The sequence below is a fragment of the Taeniopygia guttata genome, chromosome 24 (genome assembly GCF_048771995.1).
Source record: "Taeniopygia guttata chromosome 24, bTaeGut7.mat, whole genome shotgun sequence".
NCBI classification, from domain to species: Eukaryota; Metazoa; Chordata; class Aves; order Passeriformes; family Estrildidae; genus Taeniopygia; species Taeniopygia guttata.
This window is the reverse complement of record NC_133049.1, coordinates 5156058-5183690: the sequence shown is the minus strand read 5'-3', so window position 1 is coordinate 5183690 and position 27633 is coordinate 5156058. Positions and strand designations below refer to the sequence as shown.

Below are 27633 nucleotides of genomic sequence, written 5' to 3'. Positions count from 1 at the left end.
TCCCTCCATCTCGCCCTGCTCTCCCTGCATCCACTAATCCATCCGGGATCCCCTGCTCTCCTCTCATCCCTCCATATCCCAGATCCTCTCCTCTCATCCCTTCATCTCACCCTGCTCTCCTCTCATCCCTCCATCCATCCCGGATCCCTGCTCTCCCTGCACCCCTCCATCCATCCCAGATCCTCTCCTCTCATCCATCCATCCATCCCTGTTCCGCTCTCCCCTCCTGCCTCCCTCTCTCCCTGGCCCCGCTCGCTCCCGTCCGGGCGGTGCCGGTGCCGTGCCGGTGTCCCCAGCGGTGTCCCCAGCGGTGCCGTGCCGTGCCGGTGCCTGTGTCCCCGGCGGTGCCGTGCCGTACCGTGCCGTGCCGTGCCGGTGCCGTACCGTACCGTACCGTGCCGTACCGTGCCGTGCCGGTGCCGTACCGTACCGTACCGTGCCGTACCGTGCCGTGCCGGTGCCGTACCGTACCGTACCGTACCGTGCCGTACCGTGCCGTGCCGGTGCCGTACCGTACCGTACCGTGCCGTACCGTACCGTACCGTGCCGTGCCGTGCCGTGCCGTGCCGTGCCGTGCCGTGCCGTGCCGCCCCCGCCCCCTGCAGTTCCCCCGCCCTCCGCCGGGGACCCGCGGCCGCCGCTGCCGGAGCGGGGCCGGAGCAGCCGCGGGCAGAGCCCAGCCCAGGTACGAGCCGCGGGCAGCGGTGGGGGATGCGGGGCTCGGGGGGGATGGCGGCCGGGCCGGGGGGCGGGCGGGATGCCCCGGGACCCCCGCGGGATGCTCGGCGCGGGGCCGCGGGGCCGGGAGCGCTCCGAGCCGCAGCCGCCGCCGCTCGCTGGCTGCCGGCGGTGCCCCCGGCTGGCACTCGGTTCTCCTCTCCCCGGCCACATCCAGCCCTCCCCGGCCACATCCAGCCCCCCTCGGCCACCGCCGGTACCCCCCGACCGCCTCCCGCACTCGCTGAAGGACTTTGGGACCAGCCCTTTGCGGTGTTTTAGCGCACCAAGAGTTGGAAAATGCCACGCTGGGGCTCCGAGCAGAGCTGAAGTTCAAAGAGCGCGGGGAGGGGACACTCGGGGTGGCTCCGACCCGTGCGGGTCACCGGGGAGCGGCTCCCGGCTGCGGGAGCGGGCGGCGGGCAGGGATGCTCCCCGCGGGCTCCGGGCTTGCCGCGCTCGGAGGCGGCGAGGAAAACGCTCTTTAACCCGTATTCGCTCAGGTTTGGCATGGGGGAGGAAAGGTTCGTTGTTCTGGAAGGCGTTTGTGCGGAGTTGTGCTCGGGAACGATTCGCGCTGGGATCGCTGAGGTGCTCGCTGCGTGCGCAGACGTGCGGGGCTGATGCTGCCAGACCCCGGTGCTGAACCGGCAGCGCCGAGCCCGGCCAGTGTGCGGGGGAAACTCCGCGCAGAAACCTCTCCCTAGGCCTAACTTTATTCCGCTGATTTATGCCCAAACTCCGGCTTAGCTGCGGCTCGGGCCGGGGCTCTGCGTAGGTGCGAGATGCTGCGAGTGCTGCTCGGCTCTCGCCATCCACCGGGCTGGATTGTTTCCCTGGGCAGGATTGAGACCGCGGGGATGTGGCCCTGGGGGGGTTAAGCGGCCCCCGGTGGGGTTGGCTTTGTCCCCACACTTGGCGGGGAGGTGCTGCTGGCCGGAGCATCCCCGGAGACCTGCCACTAGCGAGGGATGCTGAGGGACGGCTCATCTCGCTCTGCCACCGCATCCCGGCCGCTCTGACGGGGCTCCAGCATCCCCCACCCCACGGGAGATCCCCCCAGGAGGAGCCAACCCCTTTGTGCCGGCGAGGCGAGGCAGCCTTTCCTCCGGCAGCCGCATCCCGGCTGGATGTGAGGGCTGCAGGCAGCCGGGAGCAGAGCCCTCCCCGCCTCCCTGGGCAGCGAGTCGGGAGCCTACAGCATCGGAGAGAGCCGGGAGCATCCCCCAGGAGCTCCGGCTCTGCCCAGGAGCTGCCAGACCCGGCAGCTGCCCCTGCCGCCCGTTCCTGGCTGCTCAGCCCTGTGTGCTCGCAGGTAGGAGGGGGATGTGGCCGTGCTGGGGCATCCCTGCCGTGCTTTGCTCGAGTCTTGTATCACAGAGAGGGAGAAACGATCCGCAGTGAGGCTCCCACCGCGCCAAGGCGCGTTTAAAGTGTCTCGATGCAAACCCGCTTCGGTATCGATGTGTCTGGAGCTGGGGGTTTGAAGGGAAAGCATCTGCGCGCAGAAATCGATGGTGAGAGGCAGAACCTGCTCCTCTCGGTTTCCATCGCAGGGCTGGGCCTGAGGAGCGGAGACAGAAGTTGGGAAAGTTGCTGCGTGGCTCTCTGTGGTTCCCCTGCACCTGGCAGGAATGAACAGCCTGGGATGAGACACCTGGAATTTTGGGGAAGAGGGAGCTGCTGACAGGCTGTGCCGAGCAGAGAGTGGCAGCGCACGGAAGGAGAATGCTCTTTTTCAAAAATTCCCTTTAACTGGCCATTTCTCTTAGACCCTTTGTGATCTGGCTCCGGTGTGGTGGGAACAGGCTGCCTGGGGAAGGTGAACCCCAAAATGAAGGGCTTTATCCCAAAATCTTGGGATAAAGACATGAACACCTCATTGAAAAGACTGGCTGATTTAGAGCAGCAGCTTCCAGAGGCACAGAGATGCTGCTGCAAGTTTCTTGCTGGAGGTTTCTTTTGCAAGCTGTGCAAAGAAAAGCAGCCAAGGAGTGATGTGGGCTGGCAGAGGTCTGGAGACCTCGGTGCCAAGGAGCACTCAGCGATCTGGGGGTGAGCAGGGCAGGATTTGAGGGACCTGGGCTCCTCAGAGCTCATCAGAGGAGCAGCGAGGCAAGGCAGGGGCAGGGCTGCCTGCAAAGTATCCTGAAATCTTCAGTGTGCCAGGAAATCTCATCTCCTGCGCCTGTGTGTGTGTGCTCACATTGATGTCTCGGCTTGGAGGAAAAGCAGAGAGTGAATTTTAAACTCCCCCAGGAGCTGGGAGGATCCTCAGCTAAATCCTGGCTGGTTGCAGGGGAAATGGTGGTGGGGAAGTACGTGGCTGTGATGTGGGACCTGTGTGTTCCATGTGGGATCAGATTCCTGTTCCTCCTGGAGGAACCTGCTGGTTTTCCATCTGGAACAGGGCCAGAGGAAAGGCTCAGCTGGAGGAGAAGCTGGGGGGATTCACTGGGGGATGGTTGGGTGGGTGCAGGGAAAGGCTTTGGGGTCAGCAGGGGAGAGGAGGAGCAAGGGCTGACACGAGAGATGAAGGAGCTGATACATCCCTAGGGTCAGACAGGCAGAGGAGAACACTCTCCTCCAAGAAACTTCATTTTTTTGAAGGCAATATTAGCTTTATTCTGGTTTTGCTCAGCACTCAGCATGTGCAGACAGTCGATGTCTTGCCCTTTTTAAAGGCTTGCTGATGTTCCTGAGGTGTGGATATTGATTTTCACTGACTTTGGGGAGAGATCTTTGTGGGCAGCACTTGTTGGGGTCAGATTTTATTTATTTTCCATGCTCCTAGGCAGGCAGAAGGCAAGACAGAAATTTTGCAAGCCTCCTCAGAAATGTTTTTTGTTCTGGGGCAGGAGGTTTCTAAGGCAGCACATAAAAGGTGAGGAATCTGTTAAAACAAGGCACCTCTTGCTGTGTGTGAACAGGAGGAACAGTGAAATTGTGGCTCAGCAGGATGAGAACAGCTTGGAGGGTGTTGCCTAAACCTGAGGGAGGAATCACTGGGGTATCAGCAGCTCCACGAGGAAGAATTTGTCCAGAGAGGAGATTGTGGGATTGCTGGAGCTGTGCCTGTGCACAGGAGGATGCAAACTCCTCTTTGTCACCTCAGGGCAGCCTCTAACGCTGTCCTGGGGTCCCTGACAGGAAAAATGGGGGTTTGGAGAGATAAAAGAAGGTGTAAAATCTGTGAGAGGTAATGGAGCAGTTTTAAGGATCCTCATCATAACTTCATTTGTGGGATGGAGCTTGCAAGGACAGATTGTGGTGGTAACACACAGGGATTTTTGTGGTTGTCCTGGTGCCTCTGGAAGATTTGTTTGCTAATGGATGTGGGATTGGTTGTGCAGGAGGAGGAGGAAAATGCAGCGAGGAGCAGAGAGGAGAAGCCCAGAACGGTTTGGGTTGGAAGGGAATTAAAGCTCATCTCATTCCATGGACAGGGATATTCCAGAGGATAAAGCAGGAGCGTTTCCATGCTGGTCACAGGGAGTGGCTGCTGGCAGGACAGAGCTGGCAGTGCCCAGTGCGGGGCATTAGCAGTGATTGGATTGTTCAAAGAGGGAGAAATGCACCCAAAGTGTTCCAAATCAGTAGATCTGAGGTAAATCAGGTGTAAAAGAGCAACAGGTGTAAACATAAAGTGGAGGACACCTCTTCCTTCTCCTCTTCCTTGAGTATTGAATATTAATTTAAAATGAATATTCAATTTTATCTTGAGATCTTGCGGCTGAAGAGAGACCAGAATCCTTTTCCAAGCTACAGGTCATTGGGAAGGGATACGGTGATGAACAACAAAACAATTTAAAGCTGATTTATCCTGGTTTTAAGCTTGGATTTCCTAACAGAAGATACAGGGGGGAATAAAAAGGTAATATTTCCATGACACTGTAAGAATTTTTTAATAAAAAGACTTGAATGATAGAAAATAACCATGAACCTTGCAAATTCATCTATGTTTTCTTTTCCAAGTCCAATTTTTATATCCAGCCCGTCATTCCATTACTGAGCATTTCAAGAATGCTCATGTAAAGACACTTTCCCTAAAACAAAAACTTGTCACAGCTTCCAGGGGAATGGAGTGAGGACAGTTTTGAACTAGTTTTGAGAGCCCTCTCATGCAGCAAAAACAGCTTTGCCTAACTGGAGTCAGACCTTCAAATTCTCCCCTATGTGTGGTCACTGTCGTTAGCTTTAAGAGAAAAAAAAAAAAAACAACCCTGGACACAAATTATTATGTCATGACTTGTCTTTTTCTTTAAAACTAACGAGAGACAACACGTAACTCAGATTTTATATTCCATGTTGGGTTAGATGCAATGCAGTTTCTTCCTCCCAGGCCATGGCAGAGGGAGCTGATGGCTGCAGCAGGAATTTTTGCCACTCTGCCTGTCCAGAAACCAAACCTGAGCACGAGCTGGGATATCAACTAACTGAGTTTTTTCTTCTGTGCCTGCTGGGAGGGCCTAATTATCCCTCAAATACTTGGATGCTTTATCCCTGGGGGTCAAATCACCACAGTTTATTGCAGAGGATGGCTGCCCAGTAGGGAAGCCTTCCTTCCTAAGGCCGAGGAAATAAGAGTTCAACATGTTCCAACGGGCCTAATTTATTTGGATATTTCATTAAATCCACCCAAAAGAGACTATTTTAGGAAATAAATAGCAGAATGTGGGCAATAAATAGCAGTGGGATAAGGGGCAGAGTTCAGTGCTGGCTTTCCTAGTTAAGCTGCAGAAAATAGAAGTGTAATGGCCGAGTGCTGATGGGAGCATAGATACGTGATTATGTGAGGGTTCCTCACACTGAGGCTGGGCTTATTTATTATCTTTAATGATTTGGAGGTGGAAATGGATCAGAGCTGGGTTAGGGAGAGTGAACATGCTAACAGGAAGGGATTTTTTGGCAAGAATTAAGAGTGAAAGCTGCTGGATTGGAGCGTGCGGCGCTTCGGCCACTGCAGCAGCAGTTGGTGTAACTCAAATTTGAGCATATGAAAAAAAGGGAAAATCTGATTTTTCCTGAAAACCTGAAAACTCCTTTCCTGATAACAAATCCTGGGTGATTGTGTGGCACTCTAGCAGGAGGACAGGCAGGGACATGAAGGGTTGGTGTGGTTTGTGTGCAGCTGAGGAGCGCCTGGGGCTGTGCGGACGAGGTGCAGGTGCTGGGGAGCCCCAGGAGCTGCTCTGCTGGGGCAAACGGGGCTCTGTCCATCTCTGTGTGGTTCAGAGAGGGCTCTGCAGTGACATCTGCTCTCCCAGAGCCCCCCAGCCCAGGGATTTGCTGCTGCTGGAGCAGGGGCTCTGCGTGTCCGGACTGTGCCAGCGTTGCGTGGATTTGCTGCTGTGGAATCCATCAAGGGGAACTTTGCTGAGTCCTGCTGGGGCCATCCCCTGGATTCCCCAAGGAGGAAGATGATGGCTCAGGGATGAAGGAGCCGAGATCAGCTGTCCATCTCCAGGGATGATTCCCCCCATGCCCGTGGTGCCTCCATCCCGGAGCCCTGGGGATGTTCTGAGTTTGAAGTGCAGAATTTGAGGGGTCCCTGCTGCTGGGAGGGGGATTGGAGAGCCCAGAGGGTTCTGCTGCTGCTGGATTGCACCTCCCTGAGCCAGCTGTCATCCCCAGAACATTTATTTTCTGTCCTCATTGCACGTGAGCAGCTCTGTAACCAAATACCCACACGCTGCCTCACCTGCAGAGCCATCCAGCACCGGGGGATTTTCATCTCTGCTGAGATCTCCTGGCTTCAAAGTCTGCAGAACTCATTTGCATCCTTCATGAGGGAGACAGCCAGGCACAGCATTTTGTATTTTTTTTTTTTTCCCTTCCTCCCCCTGCTTCCCCACCGGCTTTTCAGTTTGTTTATTTGGTGAGCTCAGCATCAGCACAATGATGTGGAAATAAAGCAAAGGAGCTTCCTCTTGGCCTCCCTGAATATGCATAAATGGGAGACATAGATCATGCTGGCAATCCCCAGCCAGGCTCCAGTTAATGAAAATTCTCCTGTGACCTTACAAACCCCTCTTTGCCAGGGTTTATAATGAGTCTGCAAAAATCCGTGCAGGGCACAAACAAGTCATCTGAGGTCTCAGACCCTGGGAGCAGAGAGCCACAAGAAAACACTAATTTCCCACCCACTCAGGCATGTGCTCGGCTCCTTAAAGAGATTGCTATTTTTAAAAAGCCGTTTTTTCACCTTTTTGGGGACTGTTACGATGCGTTTGTCGGGGAGGAGGAGGAGAACAACCGCTCTCCCTGAGCTGTGTGACACCAGATCCTCCTGGGAGCATCCCTGCCTCTTGCTGGAGCAGTTTCAGGTCATGAACCTGGCAGTGCTCACACCTCAGCTGCTTCAGCAGAAAATCAGCTTTCCTTGCCTCTGCCCCCTCTCCCCACAGCCGAGTCTGATCACAAAGATCATCTGTGCCCCCTCAGGAGGGGATGGGCTCCTGAAAACCCCTTGTTCAGCCCTGACCTTTGTGTAAAGTCCTGCTGCAAACCACGGAGCGTTCGGTGGGGTGGCAGGAGTGGATGGTTTTTAGGATTTTGATGCTGAGGGTTGGTTTGATGGGTCTCTGTCCCTGCTCAGGGGCATGGGGACTGCAGGAGGGATCCACACTGGGCAGCTCGCCCTTCCTAGGCTGTGATGAAGCAGCAAATTGCTGTGGCTGATGGAGTTGCTCTAACTCAGCTTGGTTTGGGTGAAGTGGCTGAGCCAGGGGCTGCAAACTCAGTTCATGGCAACCACTGCTGATATGTGCGTTCTTACGTGTGCCAAAACTGCTTTTTTCCACCCCAAAAAAAGAGGTTAATCAAAGGATCTGTCCCTCTACCATCACTGGTTGTTTGCCCTTGCTGCTTTCTTGTTTGCTCTCTGCTGAGTGCTGTTGGGGGATGTGTGTCCAGCTCTGGCCATCTCATCTCTTTTTTAGGCCGAGAAATGTTTGGGGCAGAGCCTGTGCTGCTGCTCACCGAGCATCTGGTCCTCTCCAGGTCCCATTCATCACTGTCTCACACTTTGCATTATTGTTCACACCGAGGGAAAGTGGGTGTGAAGCTGGAATAATAATGTTTCACACTCGCTTTGCAGTGGGTTTGATAGCCAGCAGCATCTGAACTGATCACAAAAGGCACCGAGCAGTGGAGGGCTCGGGAGCTGGAGGCACAGCTGACAAATAACAAGTTAATTACCTCCAGGGAGGAAATGACCCCTGGGATTCGTATTACACCCATGATAAACTGAAAATCAAGATGGGATTTTGAAATTCTGGCTTGACAGGTTAGAAGGAATCTGCAGGTGAGGGCAGAGCTCAGTGCAATGGTTCCTCCAACTTCAGCCTCGTTCTTTCACATGGAATTCCAGCAGGGATATTATCCTGAATCTGCAGAGCACTGAAAATATCTCTTTAATCCAACATGCCTTGCTCATTTCCAAAGGCGCTGGGGGGTTAAATGATGGACATTGGTGCAGTTGCTTTAATGACAAACATGGAAAGAATTGAATGCTCCGTGGAATATCAGGAGTTGGGTGTTTGGGAATTGGGGTCTTTTGGCAGCTGGACCTCCCAAGGGTCTCTCAGGAGATGTGGCTTTCAGTGATTTGGACTGACGTGCCTTTTGTTGTGTTCCTGCTGGGTGTTAAATAAGATTTAAGTCTCAGTCACCATTTAGTTATTGAAGAACATCGCAGCTACCAGAAGAGCAAACAAAACTGTCTGGATGCTTGTTTATGCAACAGATCATTAGAAAGTCTGTAGGAAAAAAACTATTCTTGTCTGTTAGATAATTAATCTGCATTTTAAGAATTGTCTAAAGACATATTTGCAAGACAGTCCATTGAGCTGCTGCTCATCTAGTCAATAATCCCATATTTGATAGTCCCTGAGAATGTATTTCCATAATGTGCTGTGAACAGTTGAGAAATCTGCATCTTTTTTTGTCTTAAGATGTCAGTGCTCGCACATTTTCTATGACAATTTTTTTTTCCCCCTGACTGTGGGTGAGAAAATCCAGCCATATGAACTCCCAGCTGGTGGGGCTGGGGGTAGGGAAGAGAGGAAGATGCTGGGAGCAAACCCCTGGATGAGTTTGCAGTTTCCATCTGGCATCTGTGAGCCTGCAGCGTGCTGGCAGCGCTGCCCAAAAGGCACCTCGGGGCTGGGGGGAGTGGGGCCAGGGGCTTTCCCAGCTCCCAAAAATCCCGTTGGAGTCAGGGAAGTGGGAGCACAGCTTGGGAAGGATGCCCTGCTGGGGATGCCTGGTCCTGGTGGGGCAGATTTGGGCCTGGCAGGAGCAGGGATGGCCTGGCTGGGATGCTGGAGCTGCTTTGGCTCCCAGGATGGGGCTCTGCTGCAGCAGCACAAAGGCACAGGGACCTGCACAGGGACTCTCCTCTTCCAGCCCGGAGTTCTGAGAGCAGCCATCGGATTTTGGGATGTCTGCAGCACCTCTGGGCCGAGGTTTTGCATGTTCCCACATGGATGGGTGTGGGGTTTAGCCAGTTCCCTGGCTGTACAGGGGGAAAGGCTGAGTGCACAGGCAGCAGCCCCTGGGATAATTTACTAATCCACGCTAATGAGAGCGGGGAGTAAAACCCACACTTGGCGAGAGGAACCCCCAGGAGCTGCCACATCAAGGTGAGAAACAGGAGCTTAATTTCATTATCTTATCAATAACTGGCTGGTCTTGTGCTGTGCTGTGAATCCTCAGGAGTGCTAATGCTATCTCGGGCTGTCTAAGCAGAGAAATAATGAATACAAGCAGGAAGAGCATTGTGTGCAGCCCTGGTATCTATACCTTAAAAATGATGTTGGCAAACTGGAGGGAGATAAGGGGAGAGCCACGGGGATGATGTGAGGGCTGTAAAACAGGCTGGAGAGAGAGAGACTGAAGCCCAATCTTCTTCTCACAAAAGGGAAAATTTGATTATTGTCCAGGAGTACTTAAGCAGGGGAAGAGAGTTCTGCTAGGCAAAGGTTGGGAGGCAGGCCATGGTTACATGGCTGGGTGCTCAAGCTGGATAAAGCCAGACAAGAAAAAGCCATGTTTTATTTTTGTACAGCATTATATTTAAGCACAGGAGCAAATTACCCAGGACTTGGTACATTTGCTGTTCTTTAAATTGAAATGATACATCTTGCCAGCGTTCTTTTAGGTCAACTGCAGGTTTGGAGTGGGAAAAGCTCAGCATGAGTCAATCACAACTCAAACAAGATTTTCAAAATGGTCATTATTGCCCTTCAAATCTTACAGTTATGTTATGATTTTTTTTTATTTTTCTGATGTGGGGGAGAGCAGGGGTGTAAAATCCAGCAGGGCTTTGGGCTGTGGTGTAGAAGGGATTGGGCTGCTGACAGCTGAGCCCATGTGTAGGGCTTATCCAGTTTAAAAATCCCCTTTTCCCACTGCTTTTAGGACTGGAACAGGTCTGTTTGGATGTGTTCAGGATGTCTGAGGGGTTCTGCCTTCCCCAGACCCACTTTCCTCCTGCTGTCCCACGAGATTGACCAACCTCCTGCACAGACACAGACAGGATGCTGCACCACAAATCCCCTGTGCCACCTCCCAGAGGAGCTCAGCAGACCCGGGCAGAGAGATTAAGAGGCATCATTACATTCGGTGGGTGGCTGGCATTTTAATTAGGGCACGGGGCTCTGGAAGGTTACTTTCACCTCTTACCTCACCAACCTTAAAGCTGCAGAGTGGGAAAGGAGCAGAGGCGAGAAAAGGAAGCTGGAAACAAGCCCAGCTTCACCAGGGACTGGCAAGGGGAGGTTTAGCCAGTGCTGCCTCCCCTTTGCCACATGGAAAGTGATTCCAGGTGGGAATGCCAGCCTTGCCCGGTCTCCATCCCCACTTTGACTCAGCTCTTTGCAGAACTGAAGGATATTCCCTTTCAGAGGGTGGCTCCTCATTCTTTTTCTTTCCTTGCTTGATGCTGGTGCGCTGAAGAAAATTAAATTAGGGCTGTATCAGTACAAGGGAGAGATTACCATTTGCAAAAACATGTTTTGCTTAAGTTGGTAATATTGTAAGTGTTAATTGAGTGTTCATTGATTGCCTGTCACCACCCTGATGTAATTCTGCTCCTCTCGGGCGGGTGCCCTGCCCCTGGTTGAACAGAGCTGCTCTCGCACTGGGAACCGGCTTGGTTGTTCATTTCTTCCCCCCAGTGATTCCATTTTACCAGCTGGATAATTAGCATCATCTCCTCCTCTTTGGAGCCAGCTCAGCCCGCACACCATCCCTGTTCTCTCCCAAGCACCTTTCATGCTTTAATACTTCAGGGTTTTTAAGTGGCCCTAGACAAGAATTTAAGCAGGGATGTGTTTGAACTTGGGCCAGGAGCTGTTGTCTGCCTGGATTTAGGGTCTGAGCTCCCCCAGCAGTTGCTCTGTTCATTAGAGGTCCTTTGTTGCTGGAGGTTCAATTATGGGAGCGAATGGTGTTTTATGGGAATAGAGGTGGGGAAGGAGAAGCCAAAAGCTTTTTGTGCTAATGGTGTCTGTTATGTAAATGGCTCTGTAATCAGGTAATCGCGGCCGAGTCGTGCTGGTGGCAGAACTTGTGTAATCCTTCCACTGGAGACCTTTCAGAGCCTTTCTGGTGTTCCAGGGAAGCTGCTCGGGCTCCTGCGGGGGCTGCGAGCGTTCGGGCGTGGGAGGTTCTGTGCAGGACACCCCAAGGTGAGCTGGAGCAGGAGGGTTGGACACAGCATCCACACGTCCTTGGGTCCTCCCAGTGCTCCTCTAACCCAGCCAGGAGCTGCAGCACATCCCAGTGATGCCCAGTAGCAAACGAGCTCCTCTCCTGTCAGAATCCAGGGCATCCCTCTGGCTGCCCTGGCAGGTCTGGGACCCTGGCAGGGGTCAGGAACCCCCCTGGACAGAGCCCCCAGAGACACTGGCTGTGATCTCTGTCCATGGAAAAGAGTTTTCAATCTTACAGGATCAATTACAAGCTCTGAGTGTTTGATATGAGTAATAATTAAGTGTGGCATGGGTTCAAAAGTAGAATTTTAGGATTCTAGATGAGGGGTCCAAAGGGGACAAGATGGAGGAATTGGGTGTGCCTTGTCCTTTTTCTCCTTCTTCATGCCCTCCATGTTTCACTGTGGTGTTGGCATTTTTCTGTTGGTTCAGGCTGGGGACACACTGTCCAACGTAGGTGACAGATATTGGCACGTTATTGTAAATCCAGCACAGGGAGTTTGTGGTATTTAATGTTTGTACCATCCCACTGAGGGCAGAGCCCCACACGCTGCCCTGCAGGACAGAGCTGCGGCAGGGCAGCAGAACATGTTAGAGATAAACAGAATAAACCACCTTGAAACAGCACAGACCAATTATGGCTTCTGCTTTGGTAGTGGGGCAGAAAGACAGAGACTTTCTACAACCTCAGAATCATCAATACCTCAGATTCCGACACTCTCCCACACCCACCCCGTGATCTGGAGTATTTGTGTTTTCCCTCCCAAGAATGAGGCTCGTGGTGCAGTTCTGCATATTCAATCACTCCTCCCCTGCCAGGTCGTGCAGCTCTGAGATTTGTGCTGGGGCTTTCCTGGTGTGAAGGATCTTCCTGGTGTGTGTTTGGTGGGCTGGAGAACCTTTGGAAAGATTAATTAACCCTAGGTGAGAAAGTGTGATTTAACATTCATACAGGGGGATGGAAATTAATATTCCTTCTGCCATGCAGAATCTGTTTAAACTCCTGCCTTCAGCTTGTCTGACTGGGAATCTCCTCTAACTTGTACAAATGAAAGAACAATTTGTTTTAGATGATGAGTTATGAGAATATTGCTCATAGACCCAGAACACGACACTTTCAATCACATCTTTATTCCATTGGTATGGGAAAAAAATGATTTTTAGGATCTTGACATGCTTATCCTTCGGAGACCAAGTCAATTATCATATTATATAAGAATTTACTCCATGGCTCTCTGGTTTCTGGGAATATCATGATGTCAAGAGGGAAATCCTGCAGAGTTTGTTGCAGCTCTTGCAGAGTTGAAAGGATTGCCCAATTTTTTGTGGTTTGTACCCACAGGTGGCCTTCAGGTGGCTTAAGAAATGTGAGGTGGTAAAAATACAAGTTAGGAGTCATTTTGTCCATTCAGTTTTTGGCAATGTGCAGCTTTAACCTCGTCTTGAGGGCCACAAGAACCAGAAACACATTTTCCATCAGCCTGGGAAGGTGGAGGTGGAGCAACAGGTCAGAAATGCTGAGCTGGATGACCAAAGACTGAATGATGATGATCAAATCCTTTTTTGTAGCCCTTAGCTGAGGTCGTGGCTGGTGTTTGTGTGTTTTTAGATGTCTGCAGGGTCCATCCTGCTGGGAATTACAGTGGTTGGAGTTGTTCTCCTCTCTGGGCTGGGTTTTTGTGGTGAGGGACACTCTAACTCCTGGTTTTTCTCTGCCTGTAAAGCATGGACAAGCCTGTGCTGCTGGCAGATTAGCATGGAATGATGCTCCAGGAGCTGGAAATGCTGCTCTGAACGCACAACTCGGAGCACTTTTCTCCTTGAGCAGATTTCCAGGCACAAAAATACCCGAGTCCCATTTGCAGGCACTGGTGTTAATGCAGTGCAGCTGCTCTGCTCCATTTGCTTGCATAAATGCAGCTTTTAGAGCTGTCACATATGCTTGATGGAGCCACTAGCCCTCACCTGCTCCTTCCTGGAGTGGCAATTCCTGGCAGGGATTGCCAAGGCGAGGGAGATGATGGTTGTCTCCGTGCTTTAGTGCATATGCCAGGGCTAAGATCTCACCATTTCCAAGCTGCTCTGGATGCCTGGAATGCTCCAAATGCACTTGTGCAGATGGAATTTTGGGCTGTATTACCTTGGCTCGAGCCCTCCCTGGTTCTGTTGCTTTGTTTACGTGGAGATTTTGCGTTGCCCTGATTTTTCAAAGTGTTACGTTGTCTTTTATAGTTCTTTTGAAAGTTTTAAAGTTCTCATAAAACTTCTTTAGCCTTCTAATAATGTTTACTTATTTCTACTGGAGTTCACACGCACTGTCCATGTAAATAATGATTGTTTTGCATTCTTCTTTGTGGGAGGAGAGAATTGATGGGCTGCTGGTTTGACCAGTGTGGTTGGAGAGGTGGCAATTTCACCCCCCAATCCACTGTCATTTTTGGAATTCTAAAAATACCAGATGTTCAAATAAAACTTTCTCTTTTTCCTCTTTTAAACTTCCCAAGCTTCTGTGTACTCATTTTGTGTCCAATAGCAACAGTTTCGAGCTGGGTTTTGATTCTCCTGTTATTGAGGTTGTTATTTTTTTATAGTGTTGCATTACTCATTGCTTCCTTTAACTCCTTTCAAGTTTGCCATGACTAATGAAGAGTTTTTCTGCAGCCTCTTGTGGAGTGGACACCCCAAGAAGCTTTAAAGGGATTTTTAGTGTTTTATTTTCTCTTTCCTGTGGTTTGATACTGCAGGTTTGGTGCTTTCAGTGGGAAGCTGTGCCTCCTTTTTTCCCCCAGCCCAGGAGGGAGTGATTTGGGAGCTTCAGGAGTTAAAGGAATGATTCAAAGTTTAAAGCTGGGGGGCTGTCTCCAGTTTGGAGGTGCTTCAAGCCCAGGCTGGATGTGCTTGGAGCAGCCTGGGCTCATGGAACATATCCCATGGGATGATCTTTAAATCCCTTCCAACCTAAATATTTTGTTATCCAACGCTTTTTCTAATGAGTGCATCCCCCTGTTGTATCCTGGGAATCCTTGGTGAGCCAGGGCTGTGTTTTGTGGGACCACCAGGACTCCTGAGGATGGCAGGGTGGGAGGAACATGCTGCCTTCTCCTGGGGACGTGCAGGAGGGTTCCCAGCTCGTTTTATTTCCATTGCTGGGCTGTTGGTGCTTTAATCAACAGCTCCAGTGTGGCGAGGAAAGAAATCCTTCCTGGGCAAGGGATGAGCTTTTGCTCAGGGGAAGCTCTGAAGCCTTGAAGTTGTCAGGGTGTGGGCTGGTGTCACGGTGGGGTTGTCCCCTCAGTGTCCCTGCTGTCCCTGTCCCAGCAGGATCCCTGTCTGGGATCATTTCTGTGTTCAGCTCAGCCCTGAGTGTTTTCCCACGGGCCCACACCTGTGCTGGGCACACTGGGGTTATTTCTGCCATGGCTTTTGTCTCTCTTGCACAAAGTGTTGCCCAGGAGCTCAGCAGCTGACCCAGGGTGTGTGGTGCCATCTGTTTGAGCCCACCCCTGTGCCCCCAGCTCTGCCTCAGCTGGTTCTTCCCTGGCACTGAGGATTTCAGCAATCAGGCAGCCCTGGGAATGCTCCTGGAGCGTGTGGGTATTCTCAGTTCAGTCCCAGAGAAAAACAGAAAGATTTCTGGGAAAAAGTCTGGGAGGATATAAACAATCTGTTATCTTGTTTGTTCATATTGTTTATTGATATGTTCTACCACACTGACCTAAGCCCAGTGCGCCAATCAGGTGAAATGTTTTTACTCTAAGACCAAAGGAATTAATGTTCATGATGTTCTCTATAAAAGAAAGAAATACTTTTGAATAAACATTCATTTGCCTTCTGAAATCATACGAGTCAGTTTGCCCATCCCTGGCTCAACAGCATCAGGAGCGGGCAACCAAAAAAAAAAAAACCCAAAAAAGGAGAGAAGCTAAGAATATTTAAAATAAAAATTCTCCCTGGCTCCTGAAGCACAGCTGGGCAGCTTGCTGAGCTAAATTCAGCTTAAAAAACATCTGTGAAATTCAGGTTTAGGGCAGTGGGATCACTGGGATACCCTTTGGGAAGAGCAGATGGATGTTTGATTCCCTTTTCCTTCCACTCCCTCCTCCAAGAGCACTGGAGCTGGATATTCAGAAAGGATGGGTGAGAATTTGGGTTCTTATGACCCTGTTTTGCCCTTCTTAACTGTGAATAATTTGAGACACAGAAACAGGTAGCTTTGGATGCACAGCTGTGAATTTCTATAAAAAATTTCAAATGCCCTTCCTAAAAAGAAGAAGGGGAAAAAAAATACTGTGGAAAACAGATTGAGATGAGTCTTTTTTTAATTAAAGGAAGCTGTTGTCTTGTGTACTTGGGTGTTCCCACGGAGATGACGAGCTGCTGAATTTTAATTTGCTGCACATTTTTTTTTTGTTCACTTTCCTCCAGCTTCTCCTCCTGAACTTTGCCCCGTGGGTGGAACCGGTGCTCCCCTTGTTAGAGCATCTAAAACCTCTAATAGAGCATCTAAAACCTCTAATTATCAGGGAAATGGCTGAGAATTAGCAAACCAGCTGCTGTGCATGTGCTGGACTTTTGTTTTCCTTTGTTTTTCCCCTAGGTGTGGATGAAGCTCCTTAATTTAAAAGCAGGGAGATGTGACTGGTGTGGCTTTGGTCTGGCAGAAGGAGCTGTGCTGGGGTTTGTGTGTTTTCCTGTCATGTTCCTACTCCTGTCCAGGAGAATTGTTCTGTGTTTGGGGCATTGTTATTTTGCAACTGGAATCAAGTTAACATGGATTTGATTTTTTTTTTTTTTTTTTTTTAGCGTGGAGCCACTGGGAGCAGTTAGTCAGTGAATACAAAAAGGCACCAGCCCTAATGATGACAGGGAGAAGTTCTTTATGGGATCTGGGAGCAAAAGGCAGGCAACAAATGGGCACAGCCTGCAGAGGCTCAGCACGGAATCCATCAGGGGAGCAGGGCTTCCAAATAATTGCATCTGCTTTTGTTAATGTCTCAGGTGATTAGTTGGGAGCTGCTGTCCCCATCCTTCCTGGGAACAGCGCCTGCAAGGAGGGAAAAAAAGGTTGGGTGGAGTAAAGAGAGATAAAGGAGCTGCACCAGGGGTGTCACAGCGTTATGGAGTGGTCTGGAAGGATGAAAAAGGGCTCTGCTGGAGGCAGTCCCTGCATCCCAGCTCCCTGCATGGTCTGGAAGGATGAAAAAGGACAGGGAGGGCTCTGCTGGAGGCAGTCCCTGCATCCCAACTCCCTGCATGGTCTGGAGGGATGAAAAAGGACAGGGAGGGCTCTGCTGGAGGCAGTCCCTGCATCCCAACTCCCTGCAGGCATTGGCAGGGTGCTCCAGGCATTGTGGCAGCACCTCTGGCACGGGGAACAGGGAGGACAATTCGCTGCCTTGCTTCCTTTCCCCACCTTCTGGCAGGGTGATGAGCTCCTGAGGTGTGGGAAATGCAGGGCTGGCTGGTCGAGGAGCAGTGGGGATGTCCCTGTCCCCAGGGCTGGCCTGGGAGGCTGCAGGACAGGCTGGAATGCTGAGCAATGGCAAAAATGTCATGAAACAGGAGAATGCTGTAAGAGAGGAGCTGAGGGCAGCACCCAGAACAGATCCAGGGCTGGCTGGGTGTGCTGGAGGCCTGGGTGGGTGTGCTGAAGGCTTGGGTGGGTGTGCTGAAGGCTTGTTCTTGCTCTGGGATGCCCCTGGTGAGTTTTTGGGTGCTGCTGGAGCCACGAGCAGCGCTGTGTTGGCTCCAGCCATGGCAGGAGCTGTGTGCTGCCAGCTGGGCTGTCCCTGTGCTCTGGGCTTGTGGGGATGCTGGGACGGGCTCCAGGGACACCCAAAAGCATGGCAGGACACACAGCTGGCCCTACAATTGGTGTTTGGGGCCAGCCAAGGCTGGGGGCACAGCCTTGTGTTGGGGCACACAGTGACCCGGACAGGCTGGGGGATCAGGGCAAGGACCACCAGGGCATCAGCAAAGCTCCATTCCTGCCTGGATGGGGGTGCAGGCAGCTCCTCTCAGCACCTGCTTCATGTTCTGGGGTGGCTAGAGAGGGAAATCTGTGTGTGAGGAGGGCTTGGAGCAGAGATGTTCCTCCCCAGTTTGCAGGTTTGAGCTTGTGCTCCTCACTGGACGTGGTTACTGGGAGAGCTTTGCTCTTTTTCCATTTGCTTCCCAGCATGTTCCCATTCTTTTCCCCCACCCATTCCCCTGTTGAACAACTCGTTTGTGTAGCCTTGGTGGTTTCTAGGTCCCAGCAGGGCTCTGGCATGGCACTGCTTCCCTCTCCTCTTCTTTCCCAAGGTGACAAGCCAATGTTTCAAAGGTGGGAGCTCTCATCTGCAGTTTGGGCACAAAAATCACCTTTGAGCTGCAGGTAATTAATGTGCCTGAAACAGAAACTGCTGCTTTGGGTGCTTGGATCTGAGTGCTCTGTGTAAGGGAAAATCAGGGCTGTAAAGATTTGTTTAATTTGTTTTATTTGCCCCTGATTAATTTTGGATGCCAGTTTGGGATTCCAACCCACAGAGCTCCTGTTTGTGCTGGGCCACGTGCAATGGTCTGGCTGGCAATTCAGCAACAGCAAATTCCTGAGCTGGGCTTGCAGAGGGCAGCTCAGATAAGCTGGGCCATCAGTTCTGTGCTGTAATATTTGATTTATTAATGCCTAGAAACCTGAACACAAACCCCGAGGAATCAAAGAGAAACAATCTGCAAAGAAAGAGAGAGAATGAACTCTTCTCAACAGCAGAAATTGCAGCAAGAAAAATTGAGGCTGGACATCGGGAAACATTGTTGAACAGTAAAAATAGTGAAGAGCTAAAATAGATTGCTAAGGGAGTTTGCAGAGGATCTGTCACTGGAGATTTTAAAGAACAGATTAGACAAATGGCTTGGAAGGATTGAGCTTGTTGGATGGACGGGAGGACTAACAGAGCTCTTCATTTACTGCCTGCTTCCCACGGCTCCTCCATCAGTGTCACAGCCTGCCCTGCCCCGTGCCAGCCTCTGTCCCCACACACAGAGCCCTCAGCTCAACCTCTGCCTGCTCCTGGGGCTGGCACAGCCCTGGGGACAGGGAATTTGGGGTTTCCTGGCTCGCTCTTGGCGCTTTCCTTCAGCCCTGCGGCCACTGAGCAGCTCGTGCCATTATTGGCAATGCTGCACAGATTTAGAGATTTAGATTTAATTCAGAACTCTGCCACCTGACCTCAGGGAAATCATCTGAACCTCTTGGGCACAGGCCAGACTTTCAGCAACAAGTAGAGGTTTCCTCGTTAGGGATTGAGATGAATTTTTTTTGGCCTGTTTCAGTCCATGGTTGATTAGAGATAGTGCTAATTAAAGAATAACAATGGGCTGGAAGGACCTCAAAGCTCATCCAGTGCCATGGGCATGGACACCTTCCACTATCCCAGGGTGTTCCAAACCCCATCCAGCCTGGCCTTGGGCACTTCCAGGGATGGGGCAGCCACAGCTTCTCTGGGAAATCCATTCCAGGGCCTCCTCACCCTCACAGGGAAGGATTTTTTGAGTGTGGTTGTGCTCCCTGTGATGTGCAGTCCATCCTTCCCGAGCAGATTTATGTAAATTGAGATGGGTGTTATGTGAGAACGTCATTATCTCAAGGCTTTCAGGGCTCTGGAAGGCAAAAAAAAAAAAAAAAAAAAAAAAAAAGGGAGAAAAATTTTGGAAAATTAAATGTTTCTGACTAGGGTATGCTAAATCCTTTTCTGTTTAGGAAGGTGAGAAATTAAAATTGCAAAGCAGGCGGGGAGGGAGCGAGTCGCTGTGCGTGGCGGGGTTGGCTGGGTCTCCTGACTTCACAGAGGCTGTGAGAGGGAATCAGCAGGGAGACAGAGCTGCTTCATATGCAGAGAAGCCTCAAAAGCCCGTGTGTGACAGGGCTGTGGCTTCCTTCAGCATCACAGCAGCTCTCCCCACGCAGCGCTGAGCCCGTCTGGCGCCCTTTGCCTTGGGAGTGTTTTTCCCTGCCCTCTGTGGTGCTGTGAGAGGGGAGTGCTGAAAACTCATGGGGAGCCCTATATTTGTGTCCTTTCACTGTTTTCATCAGCAAAAGCATCTCCAAGATGGACTGGGGAGCGAGCTGAGTGGTAGGTTACAGATGAAAAATCCAATTTATCAATCTATCAGCGTGGGGAGAGGGAAAGGAGGGAGAGGCAGGGGTCACTTGGTGGTCTGGGAGGCTCAAGGCTGAGCTGAGCTGAGCAAAGCTCAGCCTTGGAAGAGGAAAATCAGGGGGTGTTTGATTTGCTGTGCAGAGACTGCATTCTCTGTCTGACAGGGCTGCGTTAGCACTCTGGGTGTACAAAGCACAAATTATTCTCTCTGTGGAAGAAAACCACTTCTGTTCAGCCTCTGCTGGCTGCCCGAGGCCAGGTTTGGCTGCTGCAGGCAGGAGACACGACCAGGCTCGGTTCACTCCGAGCAGAGGGTGGCACAGGCACCTGGCCAGCATCGCTGCTCTTGTGTCGCATGCCCAGCACCTCAAAGGTGGGAAAACCTCTGGAAAAACCTGTGTGGCCGCTGGGTCGTGACTGCAGTGAGGCACAGACTCAGAGGTGGGTCCAAAGGCTTGGAGCGAGGTGGCCAAGTGGGAATTGGAAGCCAAATTTCACAGGGGGATGCAGTGGCCAGCTCCCAGTTGTTTGTGAAGATGCCAGGAGTGATTCTGCATCTCCCTTTTCCCACCGGGGAGCTCTGCAGGCTGAGCTGGCCCGTGAAGGACATGGGGACCCTCCCTGGTGTCCCCAGGGCGATGGCAGCGGGTGGCAGGCAGCAGCCCCTGCCCTCCCCTGAAGCACGGCCCTGGCAGCTCCAGTGCCTCGGTTACTCTGGCAACAAACTGCAGGCAGACAGCACCAAGCAGCTGAATTCAGCCCCTTGTTCCAGCAAAAAAATGCTCTCATTGAAGGCCAGCCCCAGCAAAACCCCCCTGCTGAAGGTCCCGGACGTCCAGAGGGACATTTGGGAGTTGGGGAGCGTGGGAGGAGCTGTCCACCAAGCTGTCCCCATCAGGGCACCCTGTCCCTCACATTTGGAAGTGTCTGATGGACAAGGGTGTGGGGAACAGAGGGAAATTTGGGGAGGTGACAGGGATGGGGAGAAGGGAGTTGTGGGAAGGGGTGGAAGGAGCAGTGTCAGTGACAGGGCCCCACATCACCAGGAGTGTGGGAGGAGCTGTCCCCCAGAGCTGTGTCCCCATTGTCCCTCACATTTGGATGTGTCTGATGGCCAGGGGTGTGGGGAACAGAAGGAAATTTGGGGAGGTGACAGGGATGGGGAGAAGGGAGCTGCTGGAAGAGGTGGGACAAGGAGCAGTGTCATGGTGACAGGGCCCCACATCACCGGGAGTGTGGGACAAGTTGTCCCCCAGAGCTGTGTCCCCATCAAGGCACCCTGTCCCTCACATTTGGAAGTGTCTGACAGGTGGGGAACAGAGATTTGGGGAGGTGACAGGGATGGGGAGAAGGGAGTTCTTGGAAGGGGTGGAAGAAGCAGTGTCACAGTGACAGGGCCCCACAGCACTGGGACAAGTTGTCTCCCAGAGCTGTGTCCCCATCAGGGCACCCTGTCCCTCACATTTGGAAGTGTCTGATGGACAAGGGTGTGGGGAACAGAGGGAAATTTGGGGAGGTGACAGGGATGGGGAGAAGGGAGCTGCTGGAAGGGGTGGGACAGGGAGCAGTGTCATGGTGACAGGGCCCCACGTCATGGGACAAGTTGTCCCCCAGCGCTGTGTCCCCATCAGGGCACCCTGTCCCTCACATTTGGAAGTGTTTGATGGACAAGGGTGTGGGGAACAGAGGGAAATTTGGGGAGGTGACAGGGATGGGGAGATGGGAGTTGTGGGAAGGGGTGGAAGGAGCAGTGTCATGGTGACAGGGCCCCACGTCATGGGACAAGTTGTCCCCCAGAGCTGTGTCCCCATCAGGACACCTTGGTCCCTCACATTTGGAAGTGTCTGACGGGTGGGGAACAGAGATTTGGGGAGGTGACAGGGATGGGTAGAAGGGAATTGTTGGAATGGGTGGGACAAGGAGCAGTGTCACAGTGACAGGGCCCCACATCACTGGGACAAGTTGTCCCCCAGAGCTGTGTCCCCATCAGGGCACCTTGTCCCCGTGTTTGGAAGTTTTTGATGGCTTGGAGTGTTGAAATAGAGATTTTTTACATTCACTTAAGCATTCTATTTTAGCTTGTAGGGTTATGTGTGGGGAACAGAGGGAAATTTGGGGGGTTGGTAGGGATGGGGAGAAGGGAGCTGCTGGAAGGGGTGGGACAGGGAGCAATGTCACGGTGACAGCTTCCCACGTCACCAGGAGCGGGGAATTCTGCCCTCACCCCAGCAGCAGCGATCCTGGCAGAGCTTCCCTCCCTCTCTGCTTGTTTGTCAGCTCACAAGGGTAACAAAAGCATCCGTGGCACCGGGGATGTGCTGCTGCTTCTCTGGGATCCAGCGAGCTGCCCAGAATAATAATTGGGTGCTTTTTCATTTTTTTTTTTTAAGGAGCTAACAGGCTACTGCACGAAGTAATTAACTGGACAGATGGATCCAGCAGAATTTGTAAACGTCGACAGCAACAATAAGGTTTTATTTTTTTTTTAAAGGCCTTGTGTCAGCAGAAGGGCTCCAGGTTGGGGCTGGCTTTCAGGGAAGCAGCTAAAATAAATGAGACTTTAAAAAATTAATAATCTTCATGGCTGCAGATGATGCAGGTGTCTGGTGGTGGCAGTGAGGACAGCCAAGAGATGAGGGAGCAAAAAGGCCAGGATTTCTGTGTAGCTGCTTGTGTGTATATATTCATTTTGCCCATGCAGAACATCCCCTCTCTGTGCATATAAAGGGGAATTTACTCACCAAGAGTGTGAGAGGACTGAAATAAAAATTAGGTTGTTGCAGCAGCAAATCCAATCCAAGTGGTTTTTAGATTGTTACCTGCATTCTGGGACTGCCAGATTTATTTCAACTTGTCTGCAATGGGTGATTCAAATGCTCCTTTTGCTGCAGCTTGACAGCGTTGGGTTCAAGATGTGTGGTTTTTTCCCCCTCACATTTTCTCACCTTTCAAATGTCAGGTCTTTGCTGTGTAACCCATCAGCCTTTTGAGTGCTTCCCTTTGCTGGTTTAATTGGGCAGGTTGTTCTTCCCTTTGTGTGCAGAAGTGCTGGGCACTGCTGGCTGCAGTGACCTGCTGTGGACGCCTCTCCACCAGGTGCCAAAGGCAGATAAAATGCAGAGCAGAGGGCGAGGGGGGCTGCTCACACAGAATTATGGAATAATTTGGCTTGGAGGGACCTTCAGATCATCCAGTGTCACCTCTGCTGTGGGAGTCCAGCACACCCCTCTGGCTGCCTTGGCTGTCCCCAGACCTTGGCACAAAGTCACAAACACCTGTGGCTTCCATTTTAGCCCGTGGAAAGAACTGCCAACTCTGTATGAGGAATTACAAGCCACAAGGGTTTGGGTAGTGTGGTAGTTGAATTAACACAGGGTGTAAAAATAGAATTTTGGGATTTTTAGAATGTGATTCAGGGGATCAAGATGGAGGGATTTGGATGTATCCTGACCTTCTTTTCCTTCTTCTTGCCCTCCATGTCTTGCTGTGCTGGTGACACTTTTCTGTTGGTTTAAGGTAGAGACACACTGTCTAACGTAAATGATAGAAATTGGCACAATATTGTAAACATACTACACGTAATTTTTGGTATAAAATGTAAATGCCACCCAAAGGGAGAGGCAGATTGCCATGGCCGACTTGCTAGATGGACCTCGGCAAGTCAGAGAAAGACTGTTTTAGAAAAGAAAATTAAATAACCTTGAGAAGCTGATCCTGCACATTCAGACTCCTTCTTTGGCTGCACGGGCTGGGAAATGAGGACTTTTACACTCTTGGGGTCATCCCACAACAAGCAAACCCCGAGACCCTGCCATGGGCAGGGACATCTCTCACCATCCCAGGCTGCTCCAGCCTGGCCTTGGACATTCCCAGGGATGGGACAGCCACATCTTCTCTGGGAAATCCATTCCAGGGCCTCCCCACCCACACAGGGAACAGCTTTTTTCCTAGTGTTTCATCTCAACCTCCTCTCTGTCAGCTTAAAACTGACATTTGTTCCCCTGTCCTGTCACCAGGTGCCCTTGTAAACAGTTTCTCTGCGAGGCAGCCTTGCCTGGGCCCCTCTGGGCCGTGCTGTGTGGTGTAATTAGTCTGACTTCAGCAAGAGTGAAGTGCTGCTGTTGATTTATCTCACTTTATTGGCTCGGGGCTGATATTGGTCTGTGCAGCAAAGCTTGGAGGATGTTGTCCTCCAGCATCAGCCTCCCAGGAGACATCTCGGAGCGGCCCGTTCTGCCTGTCAGCTCGGTGTAAATCACCCAAACACCCATCCTTCACAGCAGCACCGCACACACGGCCAAGGACACTTGTTGCAAGCGTGTCCCTGGGAATGCAACAGGTTTTTGGGGCTGCTGGCAGCTCCAGCCCTGTTCCCACTCACTGGTGGTTTTGGTTTGGTTGGGGATGGAGCATCCTGGGGATGGAGCATCCCGGTGCCAGGGGGGTCCTGCCTTCAACCCAGAGGAAATGGTTTGATTTTCTGGGAGTTGTTTGCCCACTTGTTTGTTTTTAGCAGCACAACGGTGCCCTCGTTAGGGTCGGGATTTGTGTGGTTTGTGCCTCGGGGGCTTGGGAACATCACAGCGGCTCGGAAGGTTTTGAAGCTGCACCCAAGGACAGCATCCCTCTCATCGTCTCCAGGCTCTTCCTTTAATTAGCAGGCAGGAATTGGGACGAGTTGTACCAAGTGCAGGAGTGGGGGCACACGGGGAAGGGAACTGCAGAAGAATTGGTGCTGTATGAGTGTGGCAGAGCTGATTAGGGAGACAGGGAGAGGGGAAGGCACGAGGCATCTCCCGAATCCCAAAGGACCCTGCCTGGCTGGAGCAGCCTCCCCCTGGCACAGGGAGTGTGACACATCCAGCCCTGCCAGGAAAACAGGGAGCAGCAGTGGGGGAACCATGCAGAAATCATGCTTGGTTTAATCAAGTTAACTGTTTTATGGGATTGTGATTAGGGCTTTCAATACATCGATGGCAGAGGCGTCTCCGCTGTGCTTTGTGCTTCTTCCCCTTCTCCTCCTGGCATTGCATTTTTCTTCCCTGAGAGTGAATTTTTATTTGTTATTTTTGAGGTGTTGCAGTGGAAAAAGTTTGGGGTTCAATATTTTTAATAGGAAGAAAAAACTATTGAAGGGAACAAGAGCAGCCTCGTGATTTCCTTTGGATGCAGCAGTTTGAATTATTGGTGAATTTCTGTTTTTTCCCCCTTCTTTGCTGTGGAATTGGAGAACCTTATTCTGCCCTGAAATTGTGCTGTCTGCACTGGTTTTGGGGATGAATTGAGAGTTTTGCCTACTTTCCACTTCAGCTCAAGGTGCTGCTTGCAATGAGGGGTCCCTGGCTGATGTGGCAGGGATCACATCCCTGCAGGAGGGCTGGGATTGCCCTGGCCCTGGCACAGGGCTTTGGCTGGGATCTCCTGGATGAGGGGGATCTCCTGGATGGAGGAAAACTCTGCTGGGATCTCCTGGATGGAGAAAAACTCTGCTGGGATCTCCTGGATGGAGAAAAACTCTGCTGGGATCTCCTGGATGATGGGATCTCCTGAATAAAGGGAATCTCTACTGGGATCTCCTGGATGAGGGGATCTCCCAGCTGAGAAGAATCTCTGTTGGGATCTCCTGGATGATGGGATCTCCTGGTTTAGAGGAATCTCTGCTGGGATCTCCTGGATCAAGGGATCTGTGCTGGGATCTCCTGGATGAGGGGGATTTCTGCTGGAATCTCCTGGATGAAGGGATCTCCTGGATTGAGGGGGATCTCTGCTGGGATCTCCTGGCTGAGGGGATCTCCTGGATAGAAGGAATCTCTACTGGGATCTCCTGGATGAGGGGATCTTCTGGATGGAGAAAAACTCTGCTGGGATCTCCTGAATAAAGGGAATCTCTACTGGGATCTCCTGGATGAGGGGATCTCCCAGCTGAGAAGAATCTCTGTTGGGATCTCCTGGATGATGGGATCTCCTGTTTTAGAGGAATCTCTGCTGGGATCTCCTGGATCAAGGGATCTGTGCTGGGATCTCCTGGATGAGGGGGATTTCTGCTGGAATCTCCTGGATGAAGGGATCTTGTGGCTGAGAGGAATCTCTGCTGGGATCTCCTGGATGAGGGGATCTCCTGGATTGAGGGGGATCTGTGCTGGGATCTCCTGGCTGAGGGGGATCTCTGCTGGGATCTCCTGGCTGAGGGGATCTCCTCTCTGAGAGGAATCTCTGCTGGGATCTCCCTGGCCCTCTGCTCAGCAGCTGAGCCTCCCTGTGAGCTGTGAATTCATCTTTTTCCATGTCATGCAGCCTCTGCCTGCAGACCTGGCTTCTCCGAGATATCCTTGAGTTCAAAGTCATTCAGATTGGCCACTCTCAGGGACAATAGGAGAATGAAAACCGAGAAGTGAAATTATTATGCAGTCTGGATATTTCATATTATTTTTTTCTAAGGACAGAAATGTTTCTGGTGCTGGAGATGGCAACGGCCTCATTGTTCCTCAAGACAAGTCAATCTCTTTTTCCTTGCGAATTGGTCCAAAGTTTTCAGTTTAGGACACCAGACCTAGGACAGGCATGCCAGAATTTAATCTCACGGAGCAATTATGGCCCACCAGATTTCACAGAAGCAGGGAAGGGAAGGATCTTGACATGTTTTGGTGGTTCTAAAACCAGCTTTAGGGCAGGCTGTGTGATGTGGGTGAATTGCCTCCAATCAGACCAGCTGCTTGTTCTTCTTTATGGGAAAAGCCTCCAGGCAATTTTGGGGTGGTTTTGCTGGGAAAAAAGCAAGATGTGAATGGGTGAAATCCTGTTTATCCACAGGCAGAGGGGACTGCTGAGAGCACAAACCCCAGCGTTGCATCCCTGGGATTTGTGAGCTCTGTGGCGGAATGTTCAGGTCACTGATTCTCGAGATAAAAGACTCCTGACTCGAGCAGAACAAGCTCTGCTACAAATTGCTTTAGTTCATTATGCTTGGGTAATTAATAGGCGCTCTCCCAAAGCTCCTGGAGCTGCAAGCTGCCAGGCAGGGAGCAGGGACAGGTTGGGAGCCTTGTTTTGCTGCCCACGGGGACAAAGCCAGCACGGGAGCTGCAGGCACTGCCTCGCCCCTGGCAGAGCCAGCCTGAGCTGAAGCTGCTCCTGCAGCTGCAGGAAAGGAACATCAGCCTGGGCTCTGCTCCAGTGATGCCTTGAGTTTGAGCTTTCATATTTTTCAGATTCTGTGCTGCTCTGGAGTGTACCTCTGAGCTTTGTGTGTCAGTGAGTTCTCTTCACAGGGCAGGTGGACAAAACAATTCCCTTTCCAGCTTGAGCCCAAGGACAACTGATACAAGCTCCAGGCCCAGAAAGTGTAAACAACAGTGAATTGAGGAGAGAAAAACAAGGAGGATGGGACTTCATAACCCAAAGTCATTGGGGTTAACCAATTACCAATGGAATTGGCAACGAACTCCAAGGTGCCAATGGAGCAGAACTGATCCCAGTGAGAGTCCCCGGGAGCGCTCGTGCATTTTGGGACCATTTGGGTTCATCTTGGGTTCATTTTGGGACCATTTTTGTTCATCTTGGGTTCATTTTGGGACCATTTGGGTTCATCTTGGGTTCATTTTGGGACCATTTTTGTTCATCTTGGGTTCATTTTGGGACCATTTTGGTTCATCTTGGGTGTAGCCCTGGCTGGGCTCTTGTGCTGCCCAAGGTGGATCCATGGAGGAGATGCTTTTAAAAAATCCCTGCTTTATTCTTTAGCTCTGTCCAGCTCTGCTCTAGGCCAGCCAGAACAGCTGGAGCAGGGAAGGGGTGACTGGCAGGGAATATTTGGGCTGAGGAAGGGAAGCAGAGATCACATCTCCCTTCCTGCAAGAACCAGGCTTTTCCTTGCTCTTCTGTTTGCTGCAGATAACAAAGGAATAGAAATACCCCAAGGATAGCATAGAAATCAGTGGAACAAACCTCGTTCTGAGTGCCCTGATATTGTAAATGCAGGTGAACCCAATGGGCAGAAATGACAATTCTGACTTAATTCAGAAGGCTGAATTATTTATTTATTATAACTATGCTAAAAT

General features: G+C 51.4%; 1 protein-coding gene across 3 annotated transcripts in view; it reads left to right on the top strand.

Annotated features, from left to right (window-relative positions):
• The first annotated feature begins 552 nt into the window (after window positions 1-552).
• The window catches only part of GRIK4 (glutamate ionotropic receptor kainate type subunit 4), a 206139-nt gene continuing 179058 nt past the window's right edge, over window positions 553-27633 (top strand). For 2 of the 3 annotated variants that reach the window (XR_012051889.1, XM_072918291.1), the window contains exon 1: window positions 553-685. The gene's annotated coding sequence lies outside the window, so the exon portion shown is untranslated. Of the gene's footprint in view, window positions 686-942; window positions 2033-27633 lie in introns of those variants that run through there. The other variant, XM_072918292.1, reaches the window with a different exon arrangement.